Genomic DNA, 10,521 nt, shown 5'->3' with positions numbered 1-10,521 from the left:
AGCATCATAGCACAGAGACGGCACTGGTGAAAATTACTAACGACCTTCTAACTGCTGCAGACAAAGGTCTTGTCTCCATACTTGTCTTATTAGATCTTAGTGCTGCATTCAACACTATTGACCATACCATCCAATCCAATCTCAATTTGTTAATATTAACGATAAATCCTCCAAGTACGCTAAAGTTAGCCATGGCGTTCCACAAGGCTCAGTGCTTGGATCAATTCTATTCTCCTTATATATGCTTCCTCTAGGCAATATTATTAGGAAACACTCAATAACAGATATAGCTACCCTGGATGGTATTGCCCTGGCCTCCACTACTGTCAGAAATCTAGGTGTTATTTTTGATGAGGATATATCTTTTAACGCCCATCTAAAACAAACCTCAAGAACAGCCTTTTTTTCATCTTTGTAACATTGCCAAAATTAGGAACATCCTGTCTCAAAACGATGCAGAAAAACTAGTCCATGCATTCGTTACTTCCAGGCTGGATTACTGTAATTCCTTACTATCAGGTTGCCCAAATAAGTCCCTTAAGACTCTCCAGCTAATCCAGAATGCTGCAGCACGTGTTCTGACAAGAACTAAGAAAAGAGATCATATTTCTCCTGTATTAGCTTCTCTGCATTGGCTTCCTGTAAAATCCAGGATTGAATTTATATATAATAATAATAATAATAATAATAATAATAATAATAATAATAATAATAATAAATAAGGCTTCACAACAGAACATTGCATGCCAAAAGCCCCCAAAACTAAAAACAATACAGCCTCTTGTAACCAGTCTACGTGATACGCCGGTATAAGCTGTATACCAACTAAGAAAGCTCCAGACTTTCCATATACCCACTTAAAAATGTTCATTTTTATCTTTATTGTTCTCCATCATTCATGTAAAAGGCAGGGAAACCCATGTGTGACGTCACGTGTGTGATCTTTGTCTTTGTGTCAGTGTGATAAGTTATAAAACCTCTTTATCTTTGTTTTTGAAATCAACCCCATAGTTTATTTAAATTACATACTATTTAAGTCATGTAGTGTATTTACTTTATTTAATTAATTAATTAAAGAATAAAAATATAATGCAGGAGCCCGACACCCGGCCCGTGTGTGAACTTTGATGCGAAAATTGGCCCGAATCCCGGCCTGACGGGCATATATAAGTCGGGCCCCGTCGGGCTCGGGCTGAAATGCAGGGCTTTACAGTAAAGCCAACCTGTTCTCATTCTCTAGTCGTCAAATACTGACTCTTGGTCAGTGGTTTTCAGCATCAGATAATAACTCAAAAATCACCCTTTAGCGTCTGAAGGGAACGCACCGGGCAGAGCAGCAGCTCGACCTCAGCGCTGTAAGATGACGTAGTATTAAGAGTGAAAAAGGTAGTGAGTAGTATGAAAGACCGAAAATCTGTGTAAGGAAGTTGGTTAGGGTGGTAGATAGGTCAAACAACACAGGATTTTCACCAAGGAGACCAGGTTTCGTGTCCCATTCTAACCCTAACCCGTGTCACTGAAACGTACATTTTGTAAGCCCACCCACAATCTTTTCCAACTGTCCCGTTGTTATTCCGCATGTCAGTTAAACGTACATTTTTGAAATTACGCCAAATTGGTCCCAACCCAGAGCGCAAATTAGTTGAAAGCCCCACTGTGTCTGACTGAGACGCTAAAGGAGACTTTTTGTGTCAGTAACCAACACCGAAGGCACCTGACCAAGCGTCGCTTTTTGGCATGCTGGGAGTTACAATGTGTTGGAAAAGCAATAGAGAAACTCTGAACCAATTAACAAGCTTGAACAGACAGTTTCTGTAACAGCTGTGTTTTGACAGCTTCATATGTGGAATATGCTCAGATTAGAGTGCAGAAATGTCTGATTACACCTAACACACCGTTTTAGTAGTAAAATGGTTGAGATACCAGGCTTTAGTCTACCAGCTGTAAACCAAAGGTCACATAGTCTGCTGAATCATCCTTTACTCTGATCTCAATAAATAGAGGGAAATACTCTACTGTGTGAAGTTCATGCTAAAATACAACCACGAGCCTGAGGTCCCTAAACTGACGGTTTCTGGCAGCTCTGTTTAGTGTGTAATGCATTTTCCTGGCATGATTTTGATGCACTGAACCCCCTAAAGAGCATTGTAAATGCCAGCAAATACAACGACATGCTGAGTGATTATGTTCCTGTTGTAATACTTTTATTTGCAAAAGCACATTTAGAAACAAAGTCACAAACTGCTTAGATCAGGTGACGTTTTAGCCTGATATGTATGAGATTACATGTCTGTCATTACATCACAAGTGTGGGGACTGTTTCCTCCAGACAGATGTGCCAAACAAGCAAATCTCTGTGGGGCAGGCACTTTGAACCTACTGGTGAAGTTTGTTCAGATCAACATGGATCAAAAAATGTGCTGTGTTAACAAACTGATAATATTAACAGTAAGTAGCCAATGTCAGCATGTTTCAGATAAATGCATTTGCCCGCAAGTTAAACATGTCGACAAATGGATGCTGAATTTGCATTACAGGCTTACTTGACGTGACACATTTTACTTTAAAGATATAATGCTTAAGATTTTCTAGGGCTTAACGATTAATCGTTTTTAAATCGAAATTGAGATTTGAAAGAAGGCGATTAGCTGATCGTTAAGAGCGCAATTAATCTATATATTTTGCAATATTTGCAATATTTAGTTGAATGTTTGGTGTAACATTTTGTTTAACATTTTTTATTCCTCTTTTTTTTAATTCCTTGTTTTATTAAGATAAATGCTGGAATGTTACATATCACAGATTGTTTAAAGAAATGTCCTATTTTCAGTGGATTTTTGATTTATTTTTTATATTATTATTATTATATTTTTTATAAGCGCATCAGCGCACACGGGGCAACAAGCGCACGTTAACACAGGCGCGCACAAGAGCCGCGCTGATGTGACTGTGCCTGACCCGAATCCGATAATCATTTCTAAATATCTGTCCGAACCCGGCCCAGCCTGTCGGGTACCCGTCACTCAAGTTTCTGCGCAGAAAAGTTGCCGGACAACACAATCTTCTGAATATAGCCATACTATGAAACGCAGAGAGAGTTTTGTGGAGCTGATAGTCTTAATTAGCTTTGTAGCAACTCATTTGGCAATGGCTTGAATGTAACGGACGTTCATCAATATCAAAAAGTTACGTACTAAAGCTTTAAGCTTTTGTGATAAATGTTCTGCGTTTGACTGTTCAATCTCATGCTCATTAAAAGAAAAACACTTATTGCTGGCAATTAATATCTGTTCTCATCCTTACATAAGAATATAACATGTTTTATCTGATACATAGTGAATATTGAACTGGCAATGTACTGGAATATCTGGCAGAATCATTCGATTTTATTCTCCAAATCGTTCAGCCCTAAATTGAACTATGGTTTTTGAACAAAATTTTGTATCTATCTTACATCAACACATTAGTTTTAATCTTTTCAGCTGTATGTAGCATCTGTACACATTACATTCAAGTTTTAAACAAATAAATCAAAACAACAACAACCCCACATCCAGGTAGAGCAGTAGCATTATAGAAATTCTTTAATAGTGAATGACTTATTCATGTGCCTGGATCAATAACATTTATAGTAAAAGTAATGGTTATCCAGAATACATGCTCCCTTTTCTTCCATATCTATCTCTACTATGCATTTGAAATTCTTCAAGGCTTCAAGATGTACTGATTTACTAAAGGAGCAGAAAAAAATGACAAGAAATAATTTGAACTGTGGAGACCTTGGACAAAAATAGGTGTTTCTAAGAACAAAGTAGTCCTCTTTGAAAGTGCATGGGTTACAGTGTTTGACAGGCAGGAGATGAGCCAGTAGACAGGATTATGAGACATATAGGAATATAACGAGGGAGCAGGAGGTGGATTTTTTACATTGTGAAAAGTTTCCTTTAAAGTCAATAAAGTAACAGACTGTGTGACTGATGTCCACCACATCTCTGAAGTGAAATAGTTTACTTATTTCACTGTTGGAACTGTAGGGGGCTAATGGAAATTATTATGTAAAACAGGACTGTGGAGCTAGGATCTAAAATAATTGGGTTTTTGTTTTGAAAACTGAAGGTTTTTTAAGAATTTGCGTGTTGTATATTGTCTTATGCTTCCCTGCACTATCATCTAGTCATCTAGTTAGTTGTGTGTGCTCACTGAGCCAGGGCTTAACCTTTGCTTTCATGTTTTTCTCTTTAATTGGAGCAACTTAATCAAGGGTGGAAAGGCAACTCAGCTAATTTGATTCAACACAGACTAACTCTAGATGTGATGGGTTAGTTTTGTAGTAAAAAATAAATAAATAAAATGGCAGCATTATTACCTAGGGATGATGAGGTAAATGAAAAAGATGACGAAGCTGCAATGCAAACAGAGACACACCTATAGTCCGTAACTACCACAGCGGGAAATTGAAATTGAACTCATGAAGGTTCATGACGGTTCATAAAGGTTCATGAAGCTCCGTGAACCATTATATTTTTCTGAGCCCACTCGATGGCGCTCTTGGTTTAAAGAAAAAGGCTCAAGGAATGGCAAATCACTGTGCTTTTAACCCTTTGTTGAACAGACACCGCCATCTAGTGGGCTTAGAAGATAAAGAAAATGGTTCATGATGAGGCTTCATTTGGCCATCACTAGGTACCACATAGACCAAGTATGGGGTGTGGACTGGTAGCTAAGTTCACCTCCACTGCCAAGATGCCCTTGAGCAAGGCATCATGTCTATGTGTGTGTGTGTGTGTGTGTGTGTGTGTGTGTGTGTGTGTGTGTGTGTGTGTGTGCAGAGCTGGATTAAATGTAAGAGTTTACGCTAGGCATACTGCCTTTTTTTGGGGTCCCTCCAAATGGATACTTTGTTATTTGGTGAATAAACAAGATTGTTCTTAATAGCCACATGAATTTTAGATAATCAATTAATTTTGTTATTTTAATGCATCTAATTGAGTCTTATATCAAAGGCCTGAGAGAAACGTTTTTAAAGTCCCTCTTTAGCCCCTTGTTTTCTTTCTTCTTTTTCATGTTTCTTTTTTTCCGCTTTGCTGCACCCGAAAAACATCCCAGAAAAGTGGTGTTAGTGTAACCGTTACGACTAGCTAACATAAGGAACTGGAAACGTGTTTTCCCGCAATTGGAGTGAACTTTTTTTTACTATACTGTACTTTTTATTAAAACAATATTATACACTTTCAAAATATACAAGTTTTGATGAAGTTTTGGATTAGTATTTTACATTATTTATTTTAATTAAACTTCTTCTTTTCAGAGAGGGTCCCATTTATACTCGTCATTTTAAGTGTCTCATAGCCAGTAAAAATCCAGATCAGTACATTTTAAGCTATTTAGACACATGCCAAAGCAATTTACCATTAAGTACATATAATCCAGACAACTACCATCAGAGGAGTGATTAAAGCAGAAACTACAGGATGACACCAACTAGAGGATGGATACCCGACCCGAGCCCGACGGGACCCGATGGGACCCAACGGTACCCGACGGGCCGGGTTCGGACAGATATTTAGAAATGAGGTTCGGGTCAGGCTCGGTCACATCAGCGCGATAAGGCATTTGTTGTAAAATGGTGCTGCAGCTCCTTTAAGAGAGCTCAGTGTGTGTGTGTGTGTGTGTGTGTGTGTGTGTGTGTGTGTGTGTATATGTGTGGAAAGTGGGCAGAAGAGAGATAGAGAAAGAGGAAGCAGACGTGTAGATGCAACCGGAGCAGATTTGGTGGAATAAGTTTAAGTTTTGTACACAGTGTGTGCGGTGTCTGAAATAAACCCCAGACTGAAAGCCAAGTTCATTCATTTGCTCACCAGAAACAGGATTTTAATCCCGACGTTATTCATTTTATAACGTCGGCCCTAAAGGTAACGAGTCTCCCCTGGTTTTCTGACTACAGTCGGAAACGAAGCAATCAGGGAAGGTTAACACATTGAACATTTTAAATTAAACAGCTTATTAACGTGCGCTTGTTGCCTCGTGTGTGCGGATGCGCTCATCTGTTGACATTTCTGAATGCCTTCCTACAGTTAAAAGCGGGCTTTCCACACAAACAAACGTACACGTGTTATTAGTATGAGAAACACATGAGATTTTAACTGTGTCGGGCACGGGTCGGGCTCAGACATAAATATCTTAATGCCTGTCGGGCTCGGGTCGGGTTCGGTAACTGCTCTGTCGGACGCAGGCCGGGCTCGGACAGAAAAATGTGGCCCGATCCGCACTCTAGCACCAACAAAGAAAAATATATATATAAATGGGCATAGCCTTAGCTCACAGTGCTATGACACGCTGTCCAATCCTCTATCGTAATTGGACGACATTTACTAGTATTCTGATATGGTCAACCCAATGCTATGATTTTACCTGTAGGTGTCCACAGTTACCTGTAGGCGCCCAAGCCCACGTAATCGCTGCCCATGTTATGATACAGTTTCTAAAAATCCCCTGTCGTGGGTTGCTGCTTAATTCAGCTCTCTCCACCTCTGCATAAACCTACCACTACCATCACCCCTGGTGAGGTGAGAAACAGCTTAATTTTAGCTTCACAGTTTGATTGGGCGCAAGTGTATGTGCTTGGAAAGTATTATTATATAAAGGCCCTCTGTATGCACTGTTTATTATTACTGCCAAAAGACTTTGATTTAGTGAGTTTGCTGCAGACGTCATCTATAGCCCTTACTTTTTCTCCTCCTTTGCCTGCCAGTGATTCATTTCATAAAGAAGCTAAGTATGTACAGTATATAATGTTTTCCAGGCTATTCACAGTCCAGTCTATTAGCTGTGAGGAAAGTGCAGCAGGGTGAATGATCAACTGTTAACCACTACTGCTACTCCACTGATTACACTGCCAGGCCCCTCCATCTGTCCACCCCCTCTCTGACTCTCCCTCCACCCTCCCAGGATGCACAAATAATTTGCTCTCTGACCTACAAATTACTTCACACATGCCGTCTCTCTCTCTCTCTCTCTCTCTCTCTCTCTCTCTCTCTCTCTCTCTCTCTGAGAGAAATGCTTGTGATTGCTACCTCTCCTCTCTCCCCCTGCTCGCAGAAAGGCAGAAAGGAAAAAGAAAAAAATGAATTGAAGGTTTTGGCAAGAAGGCAGTACATTCTATTATAGTTTAGGAGATTGAGGAATTCATCAGGCTTCTCTGCATCCATTCATCTACTCCACTAGACAGCCCTTGTCACACACAAGGACATTTCCTGCAGAAATTGACCTGCACTCATTGATTTGTCTCCTGTTGCGGCAGTTGTCTTGCTGCTTGGTGGAAAGAGGGTGGTTGTTCACTGACTGGATGACATGGTCCCATGTCAAGCTGCTCTTGGTAATTGGCCCGTTTCTATTTAGGCACTGTACAGAGGGACATGTGGCAAGACGAGTCTCAAGGGCTGGATTAAAGGCAAAAAGGGGGGGGAGGGTGGAGTGCATAAAACCCAAAGTTGGAGTTTGTGATGTGTTTGACATGGCAGTCTGTCACTTGGAGTCCAATGCATTATACTGAGGCTTATGTTCATGCTTATTTCTAAAATTGACAAGTGCCACATGAATAACAATGAAATACATCTCAAATGAGGACTGACGTGTGACGTTTACGGTAAGCGTATTGTCTCACTTCCGGTGCTCCCGTGTCATGGACGCTAGTTTGCTGCTCCAGAAAAAACGTACTCAACTCTGCTTTATTGTTTAATTTAGCAGCTAAGTGCCTGAATTGCATTTAAACTACATTAGTTATACTCAAGCACTTATAGTTATCTTCTCTTACAGCGACTACCTCGCTGATCTCACAATTGTTAAAACCATAGACTGTATATAAGAATGGACCAACAGATCCCGTTGCTCTGGACGGAGATCAGTGAAGGCCGTTAGAAGTACTTTTCCGGTGAGCGCTGAGCGTTACTGCGCAGCCTCCAACTGAGAGAGACGACGTAAATGTGCCGTGAGCAACGTGTCTGAAAGTTGTAAGTCTTCTGGTAGCTGTGCCAAGACAAATCTCAATCATTCCCAATCTTGCAGAGACGGAGAACGTAGGTATATGTAAGTAGATAACATAGGCACAGGCTAATTATTGCTAACTAAAATGCTAGTTAACATTAGTAATTACACTTAAACAGCTAATGTGAGACGAAACTGCCTGCGCGCTTCTCCTGTACTATACGGTAATTCCTCTACTATGCGACAGTAAGTCGCGTGGTTATGAAACAATCGTTAGCATATTTTTACAAAAACGTCTGCTACGGAGCCATAATGTGAGGTACAAGGTAATGGAGCCTTTTATACATTGTCGTGTTTCTTTAGAAATAAACAATGGACAAATAGAGTCTTTAAACGCTTCAGGTGTAAAGTTATTAGCTGTCAAAGTGGCGCCAAAATGAATGGCAGTCAATGGAATGCTAACGGGGGGTGATCGCTTTGTAGCATTAAAATGGCTCCAAAGGAGGTTCGCGGTCCGAGGAGAGGCTTACCCCCTTGGTTAAAAAGCTGTTAGCTACTTTAGCTTAGCCATTAGCAATGGCTAATTCCTCTCCTGCTCTCTCTTGCTCTGTGTGTCAGGTGTTTAGCTATTCCTCTGCCTCCTTTAGTGATAATGCATCCCTGGGGCCAGAGAGGGCGATGTAGAATCCTATCTAAAGCTGCTGGCTAAAGATAATTGTGAATACAGTAAGATCATACTTCACGTAGGTGGTAATGATACCCGATTACGCAAATCTGAGATCACTAAAATTAATGTTGAGTCACTTTGTGCATATGCAAAGACAATGCAGTTTTCTCTGGACCCCTGCCAAACCTGATCAGCGATGACATGTACAGTCGCATCTCATTCTTCCACCACTGGTTGTCGGGGTGGTGCCCAGCTAATGATGTGGGCTACGTAGATAACTGGAGGGCGTTCTGGGGAAAGCCTGGTCTGATTAGGAGAGACGGCATTCATCCCACTCTGGACGGAGCCGCACTCGTATCAAGAAATCTGACCAAGTCTATTATCGGTCATAAACCATGACAACCCAAGGTTGATATCAGTAATCAGAGGTGCAATGTCACGTGCTTCTCTGTGCTTCCGTTGGAGCACTCACCCACTCATAGTCACTGTGTCTGTCCCCCGACTCAGATCAGTTAAATCAAAGGTAAACAAAGAGGAGCTTTGATTGATACTCCGATTTGATATTAGATAGTCAAATTGATCTATTCTCTATTACTGAAACATGGCTGTGCCATGAAGAATATTTAGTAGTTAGTCTAAATGAATACACTCCTCCCAGTCATATTAATACTCAAATTTCACGAGGCTCTGGCCAAGGAGGGGGAGTTGCAGCCATCTTTGATTCAAGGCTGTTAATTAATCCTAAACCTAAACTAAATTATAACTTGTTTGAAAGCCTTGTTCTTAACCTTCTACATCCAACATGGAAAACACTGTAGCCAATTATATTTGTTGTTGTTTACTGAGCTCCAGGTCCATATTCAAAATTTTTATCTCAATTCTCTGAGTTTTTATCATGCGTAGTCCTCAGACGTAGTCAGACGAAGTACTTATTTAGGTGATTTTAATATCCATGTGGACGTTGACAAAGATAGCCTTAGTATTGCTTTCAACTCACTATTAGATTCAGTTGGTTTCAGTCAGAGTGTGCATAAGGCCACTCACCGTTTTTTTTGTTTTATTTTATTTTCACACGTTTTCTATACAATTGTACATAGCGCAACAGTGCTGCCATGTACATAAATACACAAATATACAGCACAACATACATTACCTACACAAACGTCTTCTACCCACTCCCCACCCTCCCCAATCCCCATGCATCCTCATAACCTATCCGTACAAGTATACATTCGGAGTAATGTGAGCCTACATTTTGCCGCCCACAAACAAAAAGACAAGGTAGGGTATATCCTACATACAGACAAAATGCTACATAAAGAAGCATAAGAAGAGAAAGAAAAGAATAAAAAAAAAAAAAAAAAAAAGTATAAAATGAAAAAGTTAAATAAAAAAAATAAAAAAAATAGATAATTAAATACAGGCAAGTCATTTAGTTATCCTTAAGGTAGCACTACACCTCTTCCCAGTCCACTGCAGAAACTTCATCAAAATAGTCCATGAAAGATCCCCAGGTAGAATAGAATTCTCTCACGTTTCCTCTGAGTGAGTATTTCATCTTTTCTAACTTTAAATGATACATGACATCTTTAAGCCACCTGGTGTGGGATGGAGATTTTGGGCCTTTCCAATTCAGCAAGATAAGACGTCGGGCTAGTAAAGTTGTAAATGTCACCACTGTGTGAGATTTTCCTGACCACCGGGAGTGGGAGTCAACAGGCTTGGTCCCAAATAGGGCCGTGACTGGATGGATTTCAATAGCAATGCCTAAAGCGTCCCTAAGTGATGTAAATACCGCCTCCCAGAATGTTTGTAAGCGAGGGCAGGCCCAGTACATGTGTATTAAGCTAGCTGGAGCACTTTGACATTTT

Source organism: Sander lucioperca, chromosome 1 (assembly GCF_008315115.2).
Source record: "Sander lucioperca isolate FBNREF2018 chromosome 1, SLUC_FBN_1.2, whole genome shotgun sequence".
Lineage (NCBI taxonomy): Eukaryota > Metazoa > Chordata > Actinopteri > Perciformes > Percidae > Sander > Sander lucioperca.
The sequence above is the reverse complement of the archived record's forward strand: the minus strand, read 5'-3'. Positions refer to the sequence as shown.